Source organism: Gallus gallus, chromosome 6 (assembly GCF_016699485.2).
Source record: "Gallus gallus isolate bGalGal1 chromosome 6, bGalGal1.mat.broiler.GRCg7b, whole genome shotgun sequence".
NCBI classification, from domain to species: Eukaryota; Metazoa; Chordata; class Aves; order Galliformes; family Phasianidae; genus Gallus; species Gallus gallus.
Window position 1 is genome coordinate 26733501 of NC_052537.1, and position 22718 is coordinate 26756218.

Consider the following 22718-nt stretch of genomic DNA (forward strand, 5'->3'; position numbering starts at 1 on the left):
GAGCTTTCCCATGCTGGGAGGGAAGGAGGGAGGAGATCCGGTTTCCTCTGTCCGAGCGCCAGCCCCGTGGCACTGCTGGGAACATCCGAGGGCATTGTGCAATCTGCAGAGGCGGCTCTCTGTGCAGCCTGGCAAAGCGGCATCTGATAATGGCTCTCCCTTTGTTTGTATCATACAATCGAGCTCACGATCTCTCCAGCACAGGCAGCCCACGGTGTTGTGTCCTGCGAGGCTGAGTGCAGGGCTGTGCACAGCGCAGAGCCCTGCAGTGCCGCAGTCGGTGAGTCAGTCACCTGCCCTGAGAGCTACATAGGCAGAGCATTGAAGGCCCAGAAGTGCCTGCAGACTGGGAGAGCAGCCCTGCAGAGAAGGGCTTGAGGGTCCTGGTGGACAGAAGGCTGGATATGAGCCAGCAGTGTGCTATTGTAGCTCTGAAGGTCAACAGTATCCTGGGCTGTGCCAACAGAGGGGTGGCAGCAGGGAGAGGGAGGGGATTGACCCCCTCTACTTTGCCCTTGAGAGGCCCAGAGAGCTGTGGGTGCCGCATCCCTGGAGGTGCTCAAGAAGTTGAATGGGGCCCTGGGCAGCTGAGCTGGTGGGTGGCACCCAGCCCATGGCAGGAGATGGAACTGGATGGGCTTTCAGGTCCCTTCAAACCCAAGCCATTCTACGGTTGTAAAAGGGCAGGAATAAGCTGTCTTGGTTTCAGTTCAGTGGAAGTGCAAGTTGCATCTTTTTCAGGAGGCATGGGAAATGCTTCTGAAGCTTAAAAACAGGCTTATCAACTTTGACTTCTAAGCAATGCCAGATTTAATTTTCCAAAGGTCACGGAGGAGTTTTCTTCTGCCATCTCCAAAGGCCATGACAGATGTTCCCCTAACAAAGTAACAAATTGTTCAACACAATGCACTTAGCAATTACCTTGCTATAAAGGTATTTATGGCAGGTATGGTAAGATAAACCAGTTTGTTTCCTATTGTTTTTTGAAGGAGAAAAAAAAAAAAAAAGGCTGTAGTCATTTTGTGGTGAGTTTGAGGGATAAATATAAATTGATGTCTTCACTGAATGCTTTCATGGCTCTTAAAAGATATTTATAGGTTATCCCTGCCAAAGATCAGGAAACACATTCATTTCTGTGTTTTTGTAAAATCGTTTGAGTTGGAAGAGACCATTAAAGGTCATCCAGTCCAACTCCCTGCAATGAACAGAGGCACCTCCAGCTATGCAGGTCTGTATCTACAGGTACACGGGTATTCTGTGTACCTATCCTGTGTAGCTATTTAAATTTTATCCAGAAATTGACCTTGAAGTATTCTATTGTTGCAAGGTCGGTTGAAGTTGTCCATAATACATGAATTCAGCACCTTTTGTGAACTGTTCATTCCTACGGGGCCTGTATTTACAGGATCCTGCATTAATCTGCCTGGTATTGCTCTGCCTCCTGCACAGTGCTGTCACAATGCGGACACAGAGCAGCTCCTATGGTGGGCACAGGAGCCAACCATGCAAAAAATGAAAAGCAAAGACTCTACAGTATGTTACTGAATGCAAATGCAGCACGGATGTTAGCAACACAAAACTAGATCAGTCTGGCAAGAGGAAAGCCAGCCCTGGACTTGCATCAGCGGTGCTGGTCTGTGGGTTCCAAATGCGGCATCGCTGCAGAGCCGGTTAGACAAGGCTCCCTGACCTCCTCTACTTGGCAGGCTTTCCTCTGCATTTTTGGCTGAGAGACAAACTATACTTCCCCCCCCCCCCTCCCCAAGCCCTCCAACTGGTCCCAGTATGTCCTGGTGCAGGTGTGCTGGCGGGCAAGGTGAGGAGAGATTTCATCACTCCAGCATATGGGTAAGTACAGGACAATCCACACAGTGTTTTTCACCAGCAGGACATAAAAATGAGGAGAGTGGGGAGAAACAGCCACAGTGATGTAAAGACTGTCTGTAGCTACGGAATGGGCAGGTAAGAGTATCTTTGCTGTAGAAGAACAGGCAGTGTACCAGCTCTGGAGCGTGGATCCCAGTAGGGCACCTGTTTTGGGGGGCTGTAGGCTCAGACATGGTCCCATTCCAGAGACAGCTCATCCACAAAGGATTTGCAGCTTCTGTTTGAATATCTTGGTATGCCTGTGTGCAGATCCTCCCTCTCTGAACTGCCTTTGGCTTCATAGACCTCTGGTAAGAGGGAAGATCTTGGAGGTAAAACACTGAGAAATAGGTGCAAGGAGAGGGGATCTGTGGCTCTGCCACCAAGTTCTTGTGCCATCTTGTACGGAACATTTCTCAGATCTGTGCCTGCGTTTCCAATCTGTAACGTAAAAATAGCAGTACTTCATCTCAGCCATGCACTGCGATCCTAAAATATAAAAGCTTTCATAGAAAGCCTGCTGATTACCAGGTTAATGTAGGGTCTTGCCCCATAGGGCACTTTTCCTCCTACGTCTGTTTCCTCCTATGTATGGACGTCACAGTGGTGATCTGTAAGGTAAACTGCCATATCTTTGTGTCCAGCCTCGAAACGTTATTTCATTCCTTGAGGTGTGTGCTGCTGTCAGGCAAATGAAATGTCCCAATCCCCTGTTAATTACTCATTAGGTAAGATTTAATGTGTGTGCATGTGGGGCTGGCAGCCAGAAATGGATGCACAGGGGAAGTCTGTGAGCCAAGCTGCTGTCAGCTTTAGGGCAGGGGTGGCTGAGCAACTAGGGTAAAATGAACAGAATAAAATGGTAAGGCCATTAGCTCTTTGCCCTAAACTTAACCCAACACCTTTCCTTTTCGTCACGAGACCAAACTTACTGTTCACATCAGAAGGCTGGGAGACCTGGGGCAGGTTCACATACCTGCACAGAACAAATCACAGGTCTGGACTGAGCCAAAGCATCACTTGGGACCCAAGTCCAGATCTCACCTGTGACTGTTTGTTCTACCCATACTTAGATATAGTAGTGAATTTGGTATGGCCTCTGGAAAACGTTTTAGGTTCCTTGTTTATTACAGACATGTTGTTCCCTGTTTGGTACAAAAATTGCTGTTTTTCTGCTCAGAAGACTGCAGATTTCCTGGCTGAGTGAGGAAGGCACCATTGGCTGCACAAATTTTGACAGGAGAGCATTTGGAAATCCAGGTTGATATAGGCACACAGCATGGAATGGCAAGCAAGTACATGGTAGACAATATACCAAAGGAATCCAGTGAGCGGAAAGATGTCTGGCAGCAGTAATGGGGAATGATGAGGCACACACCCCTCAAAGAAAACCCTGTTCCTCTGGGAGTCCATGCCTATGCTTGCTGATACAATAACCTGACACTGGTGGCATAAACGGGGCTTTGAAACTTATCTAAAATGGGTCTGATGCACAAGAGCTGTGCCTGGGGCTTTGGGGGAGCACACTTTTTCCACAGGCTATAGCATCAGGGGTGTAACAAAGGAGAAGAAAGCCAGTGATGCTGCAGCTCTCTGGGCTCTGGAAATTGTGCCAGTTTTGCTTTTCCTGCTTTCCACCATCTTCCATTCTCTCTGTCTCTGTTGTTCACCCACATAATTACATAAGATATCGCCAGCTAAAGCTGCATCTGCCTCCTTAATGGATGGCTCATTATCAAGGGAGGGAAACAGAAAGGGCAAAAGCTTTTGTGTGCCAGCAGCACGGCAGAGATGTTCATGTGCATTACAGGAGAAGGAAAGGGTGTAACCTGTCTGTCCTAATTTATAGCCAGATGGGCTGAAAGAATCAAGGTGTAATGAAGGTCAGTGTGGCTGGGAATGAGGTGGAAGCAGTGTGAAGTTTCTCTCTTGACATAAAAGCAATTAATTCTCCAACAAAGTCTCGGTCTCATTGGGCAGGACAGTGAGACAGTTCTGTGTTTGAGTACTCCCACAGCTTTGATCTTTTTTCTGGAAAAGTAAGCTCGTGGAGAGGGTCTGGCCTTGTCTGGGGTGATGCGTTGGGCCATGTGGGGCGGCATAGCCAGGCCTGCTGCTCTCCACACCATGTTGTTCTGGACAAGTCTCCTCGTGTTCCAGTTACTGCAGCAATGCCAACATGCTGCCGCAGTGCCCATGGCCTGCTCAGGAGTGCTGTGAGATCACTCCTTCTCATGAAAATTCCTGTATTGTTTTGGCCTCAGGAAAAGACTTATAGCTACAAGGAAAAGTGCAAAGGCAAATGAGAGCGAACAAGGTCAATCAGAAATCCATCTCCGAAGATCCCAGTGTATGAAGGTACATAACCATTTTTGCTTGAAAGAAAGCCTTTAGCCCTACACACATATCCCATTCCAATCAGTATATTGTGGCAACTGACGGCAGACAGGTTTTTCTTTTATTGATGTTTAACTAAACGGTCGTGTTGAACTCAACACGGAGCTGTATTAATGTCAGCCGTCTGGATGGGTTTCAGAAGAGCTGGTGGCAGATAGCAGGGTATGGTTTGGTCAGGAGGTGGGTTTTGCACTCCTGCCTGTGCTGGGCAGGAGACTGAAGGGTTGTGGGGGGCTCCTCCAGCCATAACATCTATGACAATTGAAGCTACAGTTTCATTTCATCTCTCTGTCTGAGTAACCTTCTCCTTATTTAATTTTCTTTATTTCCTCTGTGCTTCCCATACACAAAATCTAAAATTCCAAGTTGCATTCTGAGAACGCTTTAAAGTGGACTTCTCCATTACGTGAGATGACTCTGAGCATTGGTAACAAAATCTGCAGGGGGGGGGGGGGGAAGAGGAGACTGCTCAACAGGGGGTGAGTGCTGATGACTCTAATGAAATCACAGTGTACACTCTCTTCTGCTGACTTGTGCCTCCTCTAATTACTTTCTGAATCCTAAGAAGCTGAACTGTGCCTTGTCCGTTCATTATGTTCCCCAAGTTCGCTCTCCCCAACAAGCAGTGTGCTCCCTGCAGTCCCTGGAGGCCCTTTGCTGCTGCTCTGGTTCACCAGGCGCGTTTGCTCTGCGTGTTGATGTTTCTGTTTTCTGCGCTGCTCGTGTTTTCCAACTCCTTGGAGCAGTGAGGATGCTGCTGACTTGTCAGAATTGCTGTAGGATGCTGACTTGAGGTTACTGCCGATGGCCTCATTACATTAACAAGGGATATTTTGAGAAATACAAAAGATGAGGCATTTATTTTCTATGGGAGAGAGAGAATGAATGTGTGCGAATGAATGGACTTCCCCCGCAGGTTTTATTACATCCCTCCACTGCTCAGTTAGAAATGACTGCCCAGCTCTCTCCCTGTTGTTTGCTAGATGGAACAATGATGGCCTCTGGTTTGTATTCTCAGGCAACGCAGCCCTTCTTGAAGAGCTCCTCATTCCCATCCTGGGGCATCTGAGTTCCTGAAGTGGGCACAGTGTTTACAGAGTCGGCAATGGGATGTGCAGCTTCGCATCATCTTAAGGCAGATGTAAGTTAAGATTGCTCTGGTCTTGTTCCCTCCTTGAAACCAACATCATCACTGATGTGATGGAAAGTGAGTCAGGTTGAAAAAAAATGAGTTTTCAAAGAAGTAATGCTGTGAGGGGAAAAAAAAGAAAGTAATTATTTCCTTATATGCTTGCCTTCCAAAAGCAGCAATGCCAACTGGAGGGATGTGTGTGGCCATGGCTAAGGAGAAGGTGGACTCCCTCTTCCCTGCTCAGTTGGGCTCTCACCCTCGAGGGAGAATATCAAAGGAGAGGATATAGCCTACAAATCCTCTATCTTAAAAGAAAGGGGACCTTTGCACAGCCCACACCTCTGAATCAAAGGGAACATCTTCATTCCCTTCCTCCCTGTTGTCAGGCTATTGGGAAGTAGTTGACACAGCCCTTATCAAAGGAAATGTGGTCTTTTCCTCTGCTTGTCTACTCAGTGTTATTATGTCAACAGAGATCAATAAGGCGACACAAATCCTATCCTATTACCAGTATTCAGCAGCAGATGAAGCACCCTTGAGTTTAGCATATTATCATTTCATGCAGTTTACAATTAAAGCCTTAGATAAGATTAATTGCTTTCAAGGTGAGCCTTTACTATTGTCTCCTTATAATGGAGTCTGGATTCAATAAAGCATAGCTTTATGTCACTGAAAGAAATCACAAACAGTTTTGCAGTTGGCTTGAAAGATTTGTTTAACAGGCCTTGTGTTTCTTCTCTTAAATTTCTCTTGAGAGAAAAATACCTCCCTAGCAAAAAGCATAACCAGCACCAACAGTGAAACTGGTTAAGAATGACCTACAACTGGGGTTTTACTTTTAGTTGCTCCACGTATAAATATTTTAGGCACCCTGTTGTTCTTCTGAAGCTCCAGATTAGGTGAAATGCAGCAATACTCCAAAAGAAAGCAGATGTACGTGCTGGATGGAGTGACCAGATTCCAGCACCTATTTCTGACAGCTCTTCTCCATACAAAAAACTGAGGGAAGGGGGAGGATGGGACACTAAATTCTACCACAAAACACAGCTGCTTATTTATCTATTTGTCATTCTGCTGCAGTTGAGTGTTATGCCCAGATGAAAGAAACCAGCTGGGTGCAACAAAAGCACTGGGCACTCTGCTGATGGAGGCACTGCAAAGCAAACCCCAGCTTGCTACAAGGAACGGGGTACAATGAGAGTTGTGCGGGATGGAGGAGATGCCACTGTGGCTTCTGCTAAAGTGATAATGGTGAAAGAATTGACCAGGCTCTCTGGTCTGCTGCTATCCATACAACTCAAGCACAGCTTTGAGTAGAACGGATACTTGAGTAGTATCCGTAGTTGTGTCTGGCCTTACAATATATGGGCCAGGAAGCATTAACTTGGGGTGTAAGTGCTAATTTTTCCCGCATGGGAAAATCTCCTCTGTTTTGAGACTTCCTACTGCCTACATTTTTCAGTCCTGTCAACTAGAAACCCGTGCTCTTGCTATTCAGTCTTGAGGGTCTTAGATATTGCTCTGATTATCAAGAAGATGGGCCTTCTGGAAAACACCTTATATCACAAGATCATGGTAGAAGCTTTGTTTAAACTACTAAATTGTAACACAGAAAAGCACAGGAGTTAGGGGGGAAGTGTGCAACTCCCTCTCTGTCCTTTCCCATTCCGTGATGAGCTCCTTTCCCATTCTGCAATGAACTCTGCTTCCTAGTTACAAGATCACGAAGCAGTTATCTTCTCACTGCTGAAATATCAGCAAACCCTCCTTCGCAACACTGAAAATGTTTTGAATTATAAAATGAAGGGTGAGGTTTTCTGAGCGTGGCTGGAGGAGCAGAATGACTTGTCCCCAACACGATGAGAAGGGGCAAGATCTCTGCCTCATTCAGGGCAGCCCTCCTTGGGATACCATAGCTGGGACCCTTCAGTCTGTCGTGCACCGAGCAGTGAGAACAGCAGAGGTCATTGGCTGTGGGTGCTGCTGTGTATGGTTAGCGAAGGATCTGTTTCAAAGACACAGAACTCCCAAGCTACTCTTCTGTGGGCTTCTGACTGCAGCTTCTTCAGATACGAGTCATCCCTTCAGTTAACAGCTCTATGTGATAAGCAGCTGCAGGGCTGATAGGATTCCGTGAGGCATTGGCAGCATTGTTTTACTGCAGATCTGATTACACATCGAGCACTCACCTCATGTAGGCTCCCCATGGCAGGAGATGTTTGTCTCCTGGGTGAGGACTGGCGCAGCGCTGCACCATGCAGTCTGGTATAGCTGAGTAAGTGGTTTGGTGTAATCCAGATCAGGATTCCTGGGAAAGCTCTCTGCTTGTACCAAGCTTTTAGATGACTTTCAATCAACCATCAACCCATCTCGCCGTGCCACCCAAACCACATCCCTCAGTGCCACATCTCTACTTTTCATGAACACCCCCGGGGACGGTGACTCCCCCAGTCCCTGTGCAGCCTTTGCCAGTGCCTCACCACTCTTCCTGAGAAGAAATTTTTCCTAATGTCCAACCTGATATTGCTAAACTAAGGTTATGCAGGATAACAAGAATAGGTCATACAAAACAACAAAATAAAAATGATGGTAGCTGTAAGAAGCATTTGATGGTGAAGGAGATTTTAAACAGTCCAGATATAAAGCGTATCCTTGGGGCCCTGGCAAGGATGCAAACTTCTCTCCCACACAACCTCAGTCACTCTTGGAAAGCCAAGTTCTGGAATTTTAAAAGGCAAAAATATTACAGCAACAGCAACAACAAACATGCGAATCAGATGTTAAATGACTACTAATGATCTTATCAATGTGTTGTGTAAACAGGAGGAAGAGGACAGAAAGAAGCATTCAACATTCTTCAGGGTTTTGCAGGGCGGTTTCAGTTTTATCATGGCTTTGTGGTGTTCAGGGGAGGCGGGCACGCGGACTCTTGCAGTACAAAAGCAGCCGACATAAGAATCAAGTAGCAAGATCCTGTGGGAAGTTAGGGTTTTTGTCTAGACAGCTAATTACAGCTTTTTGCAGAACCCAAATGCCTGGGAGCACCTACAGCAGATTGCAGCATTGGTGTGCATCCCACCGAGGTCCCAGCGGGGCGGTCACACACTCACACCATCGCACTGTGTCCTTCCTGTAGGCCGTGCTGTGGTGAGTGGAGATGTGACAATCACACGGATGTGTTGTTTTCTCACCGCACTGCAAGTCTCCCTGTAGACTGTTCTATCCAGTTATTCAACCCTGCTCCCTAGCATGAAGATTTTCAGGCCTTTTCCCCACTGACTCTTCTCTTTCACAGCCCTAAAAGCAATAAAGGTGTCGTTTTATTTTGATGAGGGCACTACAAGGTTTGGAAAGAAAACTTGGTGTTTGTCGGCGCGACTTCATTTTACAACTGTTCCTGAGCTGTAGTCTTTATAACTGGTCGATGGATTCTAATTAAATTGTTTATCTGACAGTTATTGGTTTCGTGTAGGGATATGCTGAGCCCATGGAAAATGTGAAAGTTGGCAAAGGTCAGCAGAGAATCACTGACTTGCTAGGCATGCCACATAGAGCACTTAAGCACACGTATTAAGTAATGTGAGTTGTTTTGTAGAAATGAGGTTGCTTTTCTGTGTTTGGCTGTTTTCTTTCTTCTGGTTTTAAAAGCAAAGCACATCTCCTTTGCTTTAGAAAACAAAAGCTTGTTGGGATCATTACAGCCAGTACTGCATCCAGGCCGCTGTATGACCATGTTTCCTTTGAAGATGAAGCTGTTTCCAGAGGGTACACTGGCCCTGGGCCCTGATCTTCTTCCTGTGGTTGTGGCCTATGCTGTGACCTCAGCAATGAAATTACTGGAGGGTTTTTTTTGGATGTTTTAACCTGGCTTTGCAGAGCTTCCAGTCAAAAGATAAAACCTAGCAAGTCAAAATGGAGCATTATCTGCTGGATTAGTGAGCTGAAGAGGGACTTGGAAGCCCCAAGGCCAACACAAAGGAGACAATAGGAACCTTACCCTGGAGGTGGGGATGCAGACGGGCACAAGCAGGGATGGAAGGAGGAGAAGTTTTTCCCGCTATCAGTTGCAGCAGGCTGTGGGATTGGCTCCTAACAGCGTTTCATTTCTGCATGCTGTTGGGGCTGAAAACAGCCCTGCTAAAAAAAAAAACAGGTTGTGGTTTGGCGTTGGGTGGATTTTGTGTGTGCAGCTCTCAAGCCTGGCCCCACCATCAGTGGCAGAAAAAGCGATCTGGCGATGGGGCAAGCAGCAGGGGAAGGAGCTGGCAAGGGGTGTGCTGAGCTGCTGGGGGATTCTTAAGCCCTGTATGAGTAAGCTGTGACACACTGTACAGCCTGACTCTCGCTTTCTTTTCCTGCTACAGCAATGCGTCGCCTGCCTTGCCCTGCTCTCACCAGTAGAGATGTGGTAGCCCATTGGTCTTCCTGCTATTGCTGTGATAAGAAGCCCCCAAAATGTTTCTGTTGCAGCCATCATGTCAATGCAGGCCTTGATGCAATTGAGCACTGAAGATACTTGGCCCTCCTTGTAACACAGCTTTACTTTGGTCCTGCGTGGTTTAAGGCACCAGACTCTCACTGGAGTTTACCTAAGGACTTGGGATCTCACCATTTTTAGTGGTATATGGATACTTCAAACAAAGCATCGGAGAATTTTTAGTGTTCTTACTTAAAGAAAACCTGAGGTCAGAAACCGAGCTTTCTCAGGAAATCTGTGGTCAGAGCAGGAAAGAGGACCCAGGTGTCCCGAGCTCTTAACGTTCAGCCTTTCCTCTCCTGCCCCCAAGCTGCCTGAGAGCATGTTTGGAAGGATGCCTGCTTGCTCAGATACGGTGCAGACCTTCCTTCTTCTCTCGTCACAGCTGTGAACTTCTAGGAGGTCCTTATATGCTCAGCCGGAACACGTCTGAGTACGTAGACGAAACGTCAGGACCAGGACTGAGTGTGTGGCACTGAGAAGAGAAATCCCATCTGTGCTGTGGAGCAGGAGCTTGGTTTTGGTTGTGATTTCTCCCTACCAGCTGGTCTGAGTAATTACATAATGTATCGAGCCAAGACATCCTGCTTTATGCAACAAGTAAATTCATTTACAACCATCTTTTAAAGCAAAGAAGATATACGCTGCATGTCCTCCTTTAACTGCACTACTTTTAAGAGTGCAATCAACAAGCTATTCATTAGCTGGCTAGCATAACAGTCTCAGAGGAGGCTGTGCCTGTTTTTCTTCTGCCCAGGACCTGCTCTGGTGTCAGGAGGTGATGCAGTAGGTGCCTGCTGTGGCACATGACCTTTCCCAAGGTGTGAACAGAGCTTTCTTGGTTGCCTCACACTCCTTACAGGAACCGCGGGGTGAGTGCCTGGGAACAGATCGCTTTCCTGGTTGCATCTGTGCTGTTTCTCTCCATGTGGACTGGGAAATGTGTATGGGGCAGGCTCCGTACAGGGGAATAGCAGGGCATTGCTGTAGGTACTAACATTGGCAATAGGGAAAGCTGGCACTGTATCACTGCTCTCTTCTTGGATCCAAGACAAGGTCTCACTGTAAGGTACAAAGGAATAAGGCCAACCACAGCCACTGTCAGCTCTGCTTCCCCACAGACGTGGTATGTTATGAAGACAAAAGCCCGGGAAGCAAGAACTCCACCAGAGAGGGAACAGGTGGAGGAAACGTGAAATACATCCCAGCAAATCCATTATGGACAGTATTAGCACTTCATCTGCAACGCATGACATCGTATCACTGTTCCAGCTGCCGAATCTTTGAAGTGCCTTGTGAAACTTGTTCAGAACTCTGCAAGAGGATTTAGCTGCTGAAGCTCCCCGACCTGTTTCAGCAGGGGGCTGTGGGCAGTTGGCAGTTATTGGCAGGACGAGGCTGAGGAGCTAATGCTGGTGCTAGCAGGAAGGAGGCAGGCTGACATCGTGGGTTAGGACTCCTAGGAAGTATTAGTAAAGAATAGCCCATTTGTCCTTTTCCCTGCAAAACAAAAAGCAAGCATGCAAATCAACATGCACACACACCTGTGGGTGATTGACGTGTTGGGCTGTTATTGCCTTATCCCTTGCACCTGCTTGCATAGCTGTGACACCCAGATTTGACTCTTGGGGATCTCACGTGCTGTGAAGACACATCTTACGTTGGGTGGTATCCTCGAAAATCCCTGTGCTAAGCAGAGCAAGTGCAAAGGTAATAAGCGGGTGGGGGTGGAAATGAAGAGGTCAACAAGAAGGGAAGGGAAAAGCTTCTGGATGCCATTCAGGATAAGATGGCTGGATAGAGATGGAATGGGAATATTACAGAGGAACAAGCCAGATCTAGTACAAGTAGAAGCCTGGTTCTTCTGGGTGGCCAGGTGGGGATCTAGGTCTGCAGCACAACAGAGAGAGCGGCCAAGTCAATCTCAGCTTCAACAAGCGTACTGCAATACCTGAAAGAAAACATTTAAGAAAATGTCTACCATCTAAATGAAAGCTTGTCTGGGCTAGTTTAATCTGTATGGCGGATGTTTTTTATGTATCATGTGACTTGATGCTACAGCACTCACTCCGCGTGGTTATCGCCAGAGCAATGGCAGCAGCGCGTGCCACATTTTCTGCCTTTAGAAACACAAAGCCTTGTCTCACAGAAGCTCAGACATGCCCTGGCTGATGGGAGCCGCATCCTTCTGCGTGATGGTTTAAAAATAACATGTGCGCACGCAGAGCAACAAGACATGCCTTCCCTGTTCCTGCGGCTTCCTGAGAACACAGCCGGATGTTTTCAGGCCGTGCTAGGGATGGCCCAGGGAGAGGGGCCATAGAAGAGTTAGCAGGGATGGGTCTGATCACAGGACGTGGATGGAGAAATGGCTAACAGAGGATAACAGATCTGACTGCAGATAGCAGTATCATATTATTGCTCTATATACGATGGTCTGCTGCAGTTTTCTGTGTTGTTGTGCCAGTGCTGAGTGATTATATTGCCATACACTAAAAAAAGATGGCAAGAGGCTATGCTGGTTTGCAACCTGACTCAATGTTTTTAGAGCCTGACTAAAAGCAGAAGAAAGAAAAAAGATGGTTGCCTGCATCTGGATCATACATTGCTTGGGTTACAGCAAACAGGGCTCTTTTGTACTAGAGGATGCTTGGGGCAGTCTGAGATTCCAGACATTGGTGACTTGTCCTTCACGAGCATCTGTATCAGAGACCTCATCTAATGGTCATCATAGACAAACATTCTCAATACTCAGTGAGTTATGCGGTTACACAGAATTTGTTTCTTAACAAAAACTGCTTTGAGAGGTGCTGTGCTGTAGCGTGTTCCTTCTTGCTTTGTGGGCCTGGTGCAAATCATGACCTGCCATGCTCCCTCCTTGGGACTGTCTTCCACAATTTGCCCGACTTGAGAGCAAAGAAGGATGAAGAAGCATTTCTCCTGGCTCAGCTACACAACTTCTTCTGTATATTCAAGTTGGGTATTAGGAATGATTTCTTCTCAGAAAAAGTGGTGAGGCACTGGCACAGACTGCCCAGGGATGTGGTGGAGTCACCATCTCTGTGGAATGAAAAATCCACCCTGAGCTCTTATATACAGATACTATCTTTGCTTCAGGAAATATCTGGTATTTCTGGGGAAGTGTGACTACAGGCTTTCCTGGGGTTTATATCTTCCTTAGGCATCTGCTACTGGCTGCTCTCAGAAGGCAGGGTGCCCAGCTATGGCCCTTGGTCTGTTTTTAAGTGAGACCAGACAGGTTGGCTGCCATTGTCAGCCTGTTCCTGACAGGTACAACACCCTGCTTCAAAAATCATCATCACCCCCAAGCTCATTCGCAGTTCCCTGACTGGATGGAAGCTTTCAATGCAGAATTCTGCTCGGTGGTGGTGAGGAAGCCCTGTCCGTGCCAGAAACCTTCATGTTGGAGAGCGATGGTTGTTTCTTGGGAAAGGCTTGCAGAGCCACAGGGTGCACTATTTCTGTGTGGTCCTGATTCAGCTAACCTGGCCCATGATACGTGAAGGAAGCAGTATACTGCTGTGTTGCTTTCCATATGTTAACACAGTTCTGGTGCCTTTTGGTAATACAAGAAAAAGGCCCCGCCTGTTTTGCTAAGCACTGCACAAAGGTTTCCAGGGCAGTGCCTGGAAATCTGTTAGATTCCAGTAAAACCTGTAGGTTGCTCAAAATGGTGACTTGTTGATTGTATCATCCGTGCTCAATGTTACCAACACAGATTTCAAAATGAGACTGGTGAAGGAATTCAGAGAACTTCAAATTGGTCATCAGACTGTTTTGGCCTTACATTTGCACTGTGTACAGGGATGGGAGCAGATGCAAGAGGAAGCAATACGCTGGATTTTGATGGTTCTGTACATCAGACATGTCCAAGATGGGCAGCGTGTATCTCAGCTGCTGGTGTCCATGTCTGGCTCTCAGAAGTGCTGCTGGGTCAAGCTCCAGCCTGTGACCACCCTTCAGAGCCTGCCCAAAAAATAACCAAGTGCTTTGGGAACGTTTGCAGTGAAGCTTCATGCTGAATGGGAAATATTATTTCTTCTCTGTCCCATGATATGTGTATCAGAGGAGAGTCAGCCAGGCAGGAGCCATAAATGTGTAAGCAATATTTTTTTCATTACAAACACTTTTCCCCAGGGAGCAAAATTAAGGCCCTTGTTTGAAAGAACTGAGACCCTTCCTGATGATATTTGGTTTTGAATTGTGCTCCAGCCTCTCAAAGCCGCTGCTCAGGACTCTTTACTCCTTACTGGTTCTATTTTTTTTTCCTTTTCCTGGAGCAGCAATAGGACAATGACTCATTTCATAGGTAATCTAGAAATAACTTCCCTTTTACAAGAAGACAAATTGCAAGCAAGGAAGACACAATCTCTTGGGAAGCTGTGTGCCCTTTGGTATAAATCCAATCTCTCCTGGGGCCATCACAGCTTTGGATTTGGAGGGGACAGTTTGGTGCATACAGACACAAACTCAGCGCCGCTAACACATCCCAACAGCTCCATCGTTTCCCCTGAGCTTCTGCGGCCACTGTTCTTCACAGGCTCTCAAGACTGAGTTTACACCCTGGTGTGCCTCACCAGTCCCTTGTGTTTGGGACTCCTGAAACATGGGCTTGGAGATGAAGGGGGCTGCTCTGCTGCCAAGAGCAGCTCCCATTGCTGCCCGAGGGGCAGCAGAACTGACAGACCACCACTGGTTTTAGAGCAGCTGCTAGATAAGGTCCTGCACACGTCATTCTACCACTCACAAAGCTGTCAATATAGCGTGTGTGTGAGGGGCATTAAGACAGGTGACATGATAACCCATGAACCAAGGCCAGATTCTGCTGTGTGTGACGTCTGCTGACAGCCTTAACTGGCAGCGAAGCTTCAGGCCAAGTCATTTATATCTGATTGTCTGGAAAGGTAGAAAAGGTAAAATTTACTTTGTTTACAGTTTACAGATGCCCATCGTCTGCTCATTGACTCTCAGCATCCCAAACGCCTCAGAGCTGTTTGTGAGTGCCCACGGATTGATGGCTGAATGACTGAACACGCAGCACCACGAGGGCTGACAGTGCCCCACTCTTGGCACTGACCAACGCAGCTGTACCCAGCTCCAGTGAGTCACCTCAGTAAGCACTGTGCTCCCGCTGCTTGCCGGGACCACGGGACCCAAAGGCCACCAGCCCGGTTTCGGTGCCCTGGTTTTCTTTGCTTGCCCGGCGGTTCCGCCCCACGCCCCACCCCGCAGCGGCGTTAATGATGGGGTAGGGATTGCTCTGGGCTGGCGGGAGGTGTGGGTCACTCTGCCAGGGCAGTGAGCCGCGGTCAGTGGGACGCCGTGACACAGTGCCCCGAGCTGCAGCCATCGGGGCTGGGCCATGCTGCCCCAGGCAGTCCAGCCGGGGGAAGGTGCCCTCAGAGGGCCAGCCAGTAGGTGATTGGGATCAGTTTCCCCGTGATGAGACTGTTTTCTTCTCCCAAACTCTGCAGCTGGGTGCAGCGCTGCTCAGCTCCGTGGCAGCCCCAGCCCTTCCCTGGCCCAGGGATCACTGCCAAAGCCCAGCACAGGGCAACCACTGAGCTCCTCTTTTCCGTTTGAAAGCTTATATAAAAAATGATGATAAGCTAAATCTAGATCTATGCAGCAATTATGTGGGATGCCAGACCTTGCACCTGTAGCATAATACATAACAGAGCCAGCTAACTGCCTTGTCTAATGATTGCTCTGAACAGCATACAAATCACATTATGGGGGGTGAGCTGAGAGCCATTTTTCGGCCGAAGCTGATGAGCTTGCAAAGACTTTCTTTGCCCCATTCTCTCAGACTGCAGGTTTGTCCTCTTCTCCTTGGAATCCTTCCTGTTATTTTTCCACCTTCCTGTCACAGGATGCAACGTTCATCACGATAATAGATCAAACTTTGAGTGGAAAAACTCCGCTTTACAGTTGTCTTTAGGATTTCCCAGTTTCATTTCCTGCAACCCATAATGAGCAGGTGGGGCATTTTCACAGGATGCTCGGGTGGGCAAGAGATGCCTATAAACATTATCCCACCTTAACCTCTCAGCTGTCACCTTGAGGTGGGACAGGCCATCTTCTGAGGTATCCTAGCTTAGAAGCTTGGATAACTGGAGAAGACCAGCTCCTGAATACCAGTCGGGCAATGGCAGGAGATGACTCCCACTCTCATGATGGAGAAGACAACTCCCACTCTCTCTGGGAACTTAAAATGTCCGTATTGATTTCTTAACCTGAAATGTGCTTTGGAAACCCTGTCTGGAGAGCCTGCTTTGTCTCCCTGCACCTAAATACTTTTGAAGCGTGGTCAGAGATGCTCCCAACATGTGCTCTGGATTCTCTGGTGAGAGACACAGGAGGAAGTTTTGAGGTGGAAGAGCAGCATCGGTGTCAATTTGTTTGGAAGGATTTTTGTGGACTGGACTTCTGTGGCTTTGCTTGCTTCCTGTTACTCTTATGTTATCAGCATGAAAATATTAAATTAGGTGACCAATGTAGCCAGTAAGGCTGGCCACAGCTATTATATAACGTCTGGTTGCTGTAAACATCTCCATGATCGTTTCTTTGATTGCAGTGCAAACATATCCTGTGCACAATATGTGGGTTACCAGGTAGAGTTATGTCATGACTCAGGATGAGCCAATATCATAAGCAAACGTTAATGAAGGGTGGGATTTTCATTAGTTTCCCCGTATTGACCTATTTCACTTCCTATCCAAGGCAGCAGCTGAAAAGAGCTGGCCTAAATGGATCAGTGTTCTGCAGCCCAAAATCGTGATGCAGGGCTGGAGGGAGCCCCGTTCTACCCAGGGTGGCTGTTCTCATCTGACATTATGACAAATAGTCCTAGGCTCCTTCTGTATTAAAAATAAAAGCCTTGAACTTGCATATTTCCTTATGGAAAAAAAAAAAAATAGCTATCTTGGGATCCTGCTTATACAACTGGAACAACTTTTGTTCTCCACCCCACCTAAAGACAAGCAAAAGGCTTTTATGTTCTCTAGGTTATTAATGGACGGGGCTTCCTCTGCTGAGAGGATGTTTGGAGCACTGCTAAAATCTCTGCTCAGGTCCCTTGAATCAGGACAAGTGATCTTACATCACCTTCCTGAGCTAATTGCCAGCCTCTAAAAGACACATTTTTAGTAACGCCTTTTGCCAAATTATCCTCTGCCTTTGCCTGCTTCATCATAGCACTTTTTTACAGGTAAAGAGCTCTCTGCTCTCCAAGGAGAATTAAGTGGCTTTGTGACAATTTAAAAAGGGGGGGGACATTAATTTGTGCTCCCTGTTCTACCTTCCATGTGACAAAGAAAAGCAGTGGGGCAGTTTGTGGGGACAGGTGCCCAGAAGGAGGTGGTGTGAGATGATCTAACCCATCAAATCAAAGGGAAGTTGGACGAAGGAGGGACTGGCTCAGAGACAGATAAAAATCATCCCAAACTGAAGGCAGATTCGGCAACAAAGCACTGGCCTGACAGCCAGTCCACCCTCTCTGCAAACATTATGCAGCAGGTAACAGAGCTATGCTCATGAATCATTGCCTTGTTTATTTTAAGAAAACCAACAAATATCTGACAGCAGTGATGGAGTGACTGAGCTTGCCTGCTGCATCCCGGGAAAGCCCTGCACAGCAGGGAGAGGGGAACAGCACCCACGGCCTGCAGTGCCACGCGAGCTCTGGCAGGTGGGTTTTTTAGTTTCTGTGCAACTGAGAAGCAGAAGTGGTTTGGATTTTCCTACATTGAAGCCTTCCCGTCTCTGTTCTCATTTCATGTGTAATTAAGGGATTTTTTAAAGAAAGTACACCAGAGAAACCCTAACTGAGCCCTGCTGTGCTTAACACTGGGTTGACCCCAAGCGATGCTGTGGATGAAGAAACATTTTTCCATCTGCCTTTTCTCTGCTCACATAGCAGTCTTTGTCTTTCTGCTTTGGCATGTGGGCTAAGGGGAGCTGAAAGTGCCCCACGTAGCTGCCACCCAGGGGGAAGCGTGGCTGTGTGCCAGCTGTGGGCTGCCTGGGCCGGGGTCACAGGGCTGCAGTGTGAGGGCTGAGCTGGCTGAGCGTGTTCTGCAAGAGGCGGATGCTCACTGGGGTTTGCTGGAGGGTAAGGTAGAGCTTTGTATTGTGAATGCACTGGGAATCCTGGCCTACGCCACCCAGCTTGTGGAGGATGCTGAATCCGTCCTACACAGGAGTTACAAACTACCACTGGCTTTATCGCCGCCAGCTCCTCACGGTGTGATGCAAAGTCATCTTGGCGACAGCCCAGAATATTCTTCACATTCACGTATAACCACTCCACCACCCCTTTGGATTCTCCACTGCTACGTACAAGACTTCTGCAGAGCATCCTGGGTTGTAAAAGCCTTAAGACGGAAATGGTCTTTCGGATCGGTGTTTATCCAGCACCTGCCTTCCTGCCAGTCTGGCCAAAGACTGGACTCCCTTCATATTTCCACATCAGAGAAAGGTTAATCATAACAACCCTCGGCCTCTCGCGTGTCTGGATGATGAATCCTTCCCACACCTCTGTAGGACCAGTGCATGTAGGAGACCAGTCTTGGGGTGTGATGCCACAGTGCCCCAGTACTGAAAGTTCACAGGCTGAGAACTCTGAGAAACACCGCCCCTTTGCACAGGTAGGGAAACTGATACACCGGGAGGGAAGAAGACCACGTGCATATGACCAGCTGGACAGAACTGCACTGGTCAGCCCTCTGTGCTCCAACCAGGTGCCTGGCTGCCCTGCAGCTCCCCAGCATGGGGTCATAATGACAGCTGTGCCATGCCACGCCATGCCATCCCAACCCCAGCAAGCAGCCAGAGGCTCTTCATCCCAGCACACTGCTCTTGTGCAAATGAAGCAGTAGCACAATCAGAAGGAGCAGAAGGGCCTGCTTAATCTGCTGTGACAGAGGCCCACCCAACAGGGCTTGGCCCCAGCTGGGAGCCCAGTGATAAATGCTCAGCCTTCACACTGCCTGTCCGTAACTGCAGCCAGTAGCTCCTTGAAACGTGCAACTTGCCAAAGTGGGTTAACAGGAACGGTGTAATAGGAGGGATTAACGTCTGGCTATGATCCTGCCATCTGCTATTTCCTACACCTCCTCCTGGTGCACGTCAGCACCAAGAGAAGCAGCACTGACCTGTAGGAGAACTGAGCTGGCTACACAGGGATGTTGGTGCCTGGAAACTTGGTTCACCTTGCAGGTCTTCAGAGTGCTTTAATGATTCCCAGCCCTATTTTTTGGCCATTTAACACCATTTTTGCTACAGTCCGTCTACATCCACTTCTCCCATCTGGGATGCAGGGTTACTGTAGCACAGGGAATTGGAAGCCAGCAGGCATGGAATTAAGGGATGTGGGCAGGGGCCGTGGCAGAGCCAGCACAGCTGCAGCAGCTCCATCCATGAGACGAGCCCAGCTCCTGCCTGTCTGTAAGGGTGTGGGTGTTTCTGGGAAATCAAAGCTCATCCTCCTGTTTAGGAGGTGGAGGCTCAGCTGAAGGAAGGTAAAGCTTACAGCCAGCACCTGGTTCTGCCTGCGCCGTGTTACAAAACGTGCTGTGCACCGCTGTCAGCTCTGCTGACCTCGAAAATGCAAAAGTTCTGAGTCAACCACTTCCCCCGTTCCCCCAGCGTGGGGTTTCCATGCAAAGAGTGTTCTGGTGTTCTCATTTCCTTCTTCTGTCGAGGACTTCAGGAGACACACTTCGCAGGTGTCCTCCATCAGAGCAGCTGCAGTGATCTAGCTGGGCTGGGGGAGCACCCCATGAGCTAACTGAGAACCTACTAATTGAGAACCTACCAGCTGGGCCATGAGGAGTGTGTAGTCACATACAGGCTTCTAGGGCTCCACAGCAACAAGAGGATGTGTGATGGGTGGCAAAGTGTTGTGTGATAGTAATAGGGCTGGGCAAGGGGGATTCAGCATAGCTCTCCCTGGCTATGTAAGGCTGAATTCTCCTCCACCTGGTGGTCTGATCCCTGCTTCCCTGAGAAGGATGGATGAGGTAATGCCTGTGGGTACAGGAGCAGGAAGGCATCTGGATTGGAATGAGTTGGGTTGTTTAATAAGCATGTGTTTTTAGCACTTGGGGGTGACTTAGAAATGGCCGGTCCTTGTCAGGAGCTTGTCTTGAATGATCCAAGGACTTCTGATAAATGCTTACTGTAATGTAGAACAGTTCTCTATAGAGCAATTGCCTCCCCAGCACCTTAAATGTTTAGATTGAGTGCTGTGTGTGTTACAGGGACTCCAGGCAGACAAGTCCTGGCTGAGTGGGTGCAGCATGTGCGATGGCCCAGGTGCCAGAGGGATGTGGGCTTGCCCTGGGGCACTCTTAGGGACACTGAGGTTTCCAGCCTTATTGCACCATGCGGATTTCTCTTATCTTTTTTGTTTGTTCCTTCTGTAAGGAAGCGTAACTTCATTTCTACATTTTGTTCTATGAATTTGGGTGAAGCTCTGTTTTCTTGCTCGCTCGGTATTATCTGACATGGCTCCACTGCAGTTAATATTTGCTCTCTGGGACGTCTAAAACAAATATTGCACGACTTTATCCCCATCCCCTCAGCATATCTGTCTATATTAGCACCTCTAGGCTGGTTTAACAGCGTGGCTTATCTGCGGATTCCTGTTTAGTTTGGATTTTGCAACTGACATGAAGCCCTGTTGCTGGTGATGTCAGAGGGAGAGCCGTGAGCAGCCTGAATGAGAGGGAACGTGTCACCACACAGCCTTTGTGCTCAGTGCTTTTAAGGCTTTGCTCTATGTTAACCTGTCTGCACTTGGACTGCGAGCCCCTTTATTTCCTGCACGCTTTCTCTGCGGGATCGCTGGTAATGCTCATGGATCAATAGGGCCTTTGTACCCTTCCACCTTCCCCAGGTGCTCCCCTCCATCTGACGGCAGCAAACATGTTTTGAACAAAGCACAGAGGGTCGGCCCACTCACGCTGGCTGGTGAGGTGCTATGAATTAGTTGGCAGGTTTTAATCCAGTAAAGCCTAGTTAACACTGTCCTTGTGCACTAAGCTGATTATGATAAATAAGCATGCTGTGTCTTAGCAGATGCCTGAAATCAGATCAACCAAATGCAGTTAGACTGGCCAGGCAGCCTTTTCTTTTTTCCTTTTACCTTTTTTTTTTTTTTTTTTTTGCTTTTCCCCCCCCCCCCCTCCTTTCTTTTTCAATCCCACAGCAGTAAGGCTGCACTGGCTTTGCAGTGAGCTCCACGCAGGACCTGGTGCTGAGAAGAGCTCCAGGAGCACCCATGAAGCCCTGGCAGCCTCCATCTCATCCAGGATGGAGGCGGGGGACAGCAATGGGGAGCTGCAAAATGCAGGGAGGGGGTGAGTGCAGTAAGCCCAGTGTTGCTCCTACAGCCCCATCACTCATGAGTCAGGGACAGGCAGTGTGTTGGATCTTGTCTTACAATTTCAGGGAAGCCTCTGGCTTCCCAGAGAGCAAAACATCCTGGCACACTGACCGTTGCTCTCTGGGATTCCATCCCTGCCCCTGGAACTGCCCCATGAACCAGGATGCCGTGATGTGAGCTGCTGTCCCTGCTCGGCAAGGCCTTTGTGAGTGGGGAAGGTCATGTGGGGCTGGAGCTCAGAGTCCAACCAGCAGTTCTCTGGCTGGGGCCATCCCATCCCCTGCAGCTCACTGTGTGGCCGTGTCTCTGCAGACACCACAGGCCCATGGGGAGGGTTCCCAGCACCAAGAAGGGCTCCAGAGTAAGAATTCCAGCATTTCATGTCTGAATGCCAGCTCTGTTGAGTGGTAGGGAGAATAAAGCTCCCATTTAGGATATTGCTACTGTCTAAGAGGCTTTAGGGATTGTTAAAACTCTTGTCTCTCAGGAAACAGTCTGGCTTCATCTGTTGCCAATTAGAGCCACAAGGCTTGGGCTGGGTGCTTGAGGCTGACTGGTGACACTGTCCACCCCAGGGATGCACGCGGTGGTCATGTAGGAGCTGAGAAAGGGATGAAACCCTCCCCCCCATGAGAAGTGCTGATGGGGTCACTGTCCCTGGAGGTGTTCAAGAAAAGGGTAGATGTTGCACTAAGTGACATGGCTTAGTGGGCATGGTGGGGATGGGTTGGTAGTTGGACTAGGTGATCTCAGTGGTCTTTTCCAACCTTAATGATTCTAAGTGAAGAAGTTTGGGATAGAGAGGAAGGAGCTGGCATCATCCAGCTCAGCACTGGCCCAAATTAGGACTTCCCATGGGAGCTGGGGGCCAAGTGAGGGCAGTGACCATAAGACTTGGGGGTCCCCCACAATGGCAGATCCAGTGTTTGACCAAACCAGCTCCTTCCTGACTTCTCTAACCCTGGAGCCTTTGTGGCCACACTGCACTTTGCAGTGATCTTTGAGTTTTGAAAGCCCCAGGGTTATTCTCTCTTTCTATCATTTTGGGGAGCGTGAGGAAAACCCAGGATACCGTCAAGCCACAAGGAAAAGAGGAGAACTGAAACATCTCACTCGTTAGATCTGGTTGCCTCGGTGGTATTAAAACAGTATTGAAATAGGAAGGAGGACACATCCGGCCAGCAGCCGTGCAGGCCTTGTGAGTGACCCTGCTCTGTTTTACATGTCTCTCATCACCTGGGCCCCACAGTGTTGCCACTGTGGCCCAGATCTACCTGGCCATGCCTCCTCCCCCAGCGCCAGGTCCCTTGTTCACCTCCCTGGTCCCATTCTGTGAGCAGGTGTTGACTCCTCTGTGGTTTTGCTCCCCTGATTTTTCTCAGTTCCTTATGAAACCAGAACATGCATACAGCCAGGCCACCAGGGAGCTGCACAGG

The 22718-nt window shown here is 48.4% G+C and overlaps 1 long non-coding RNA gene across 12 annotated transcripts in view; it reads left to right on the plus strand.

The window, feature by feature from the left end:
- The window catches only part of LOC101749148, a 76706-nt gene extending 57625 nt beyond the window's left edge, over positions 1-19081 (plus strand). For 3 of the 12 annotated variants that reach the window (XR_005860960.2, XR_005860961.2, XR_005860959.2), the window contains 3 exons: positions 5282-5404; positions 9760-11582; positions 14829-19081. This is a non-coding gene — a long non-coding RNA (uncharacterized LOC101749148). Of the gene's footprint in view, positions 1-1785; positions 1849-4130; positions 4743-5281; positions 5405-9759; positions 11583-14828 lie in introns of those variants that run through there. The other 9 variants (XR_005860962.2, XR_006939777.1, XR_006939778.1 and 6 more) reach the window with 7 other exon arrangements.
- The last annotated feature ends 3637 nt before the right edge of the window (positions 19082-22718 follow it).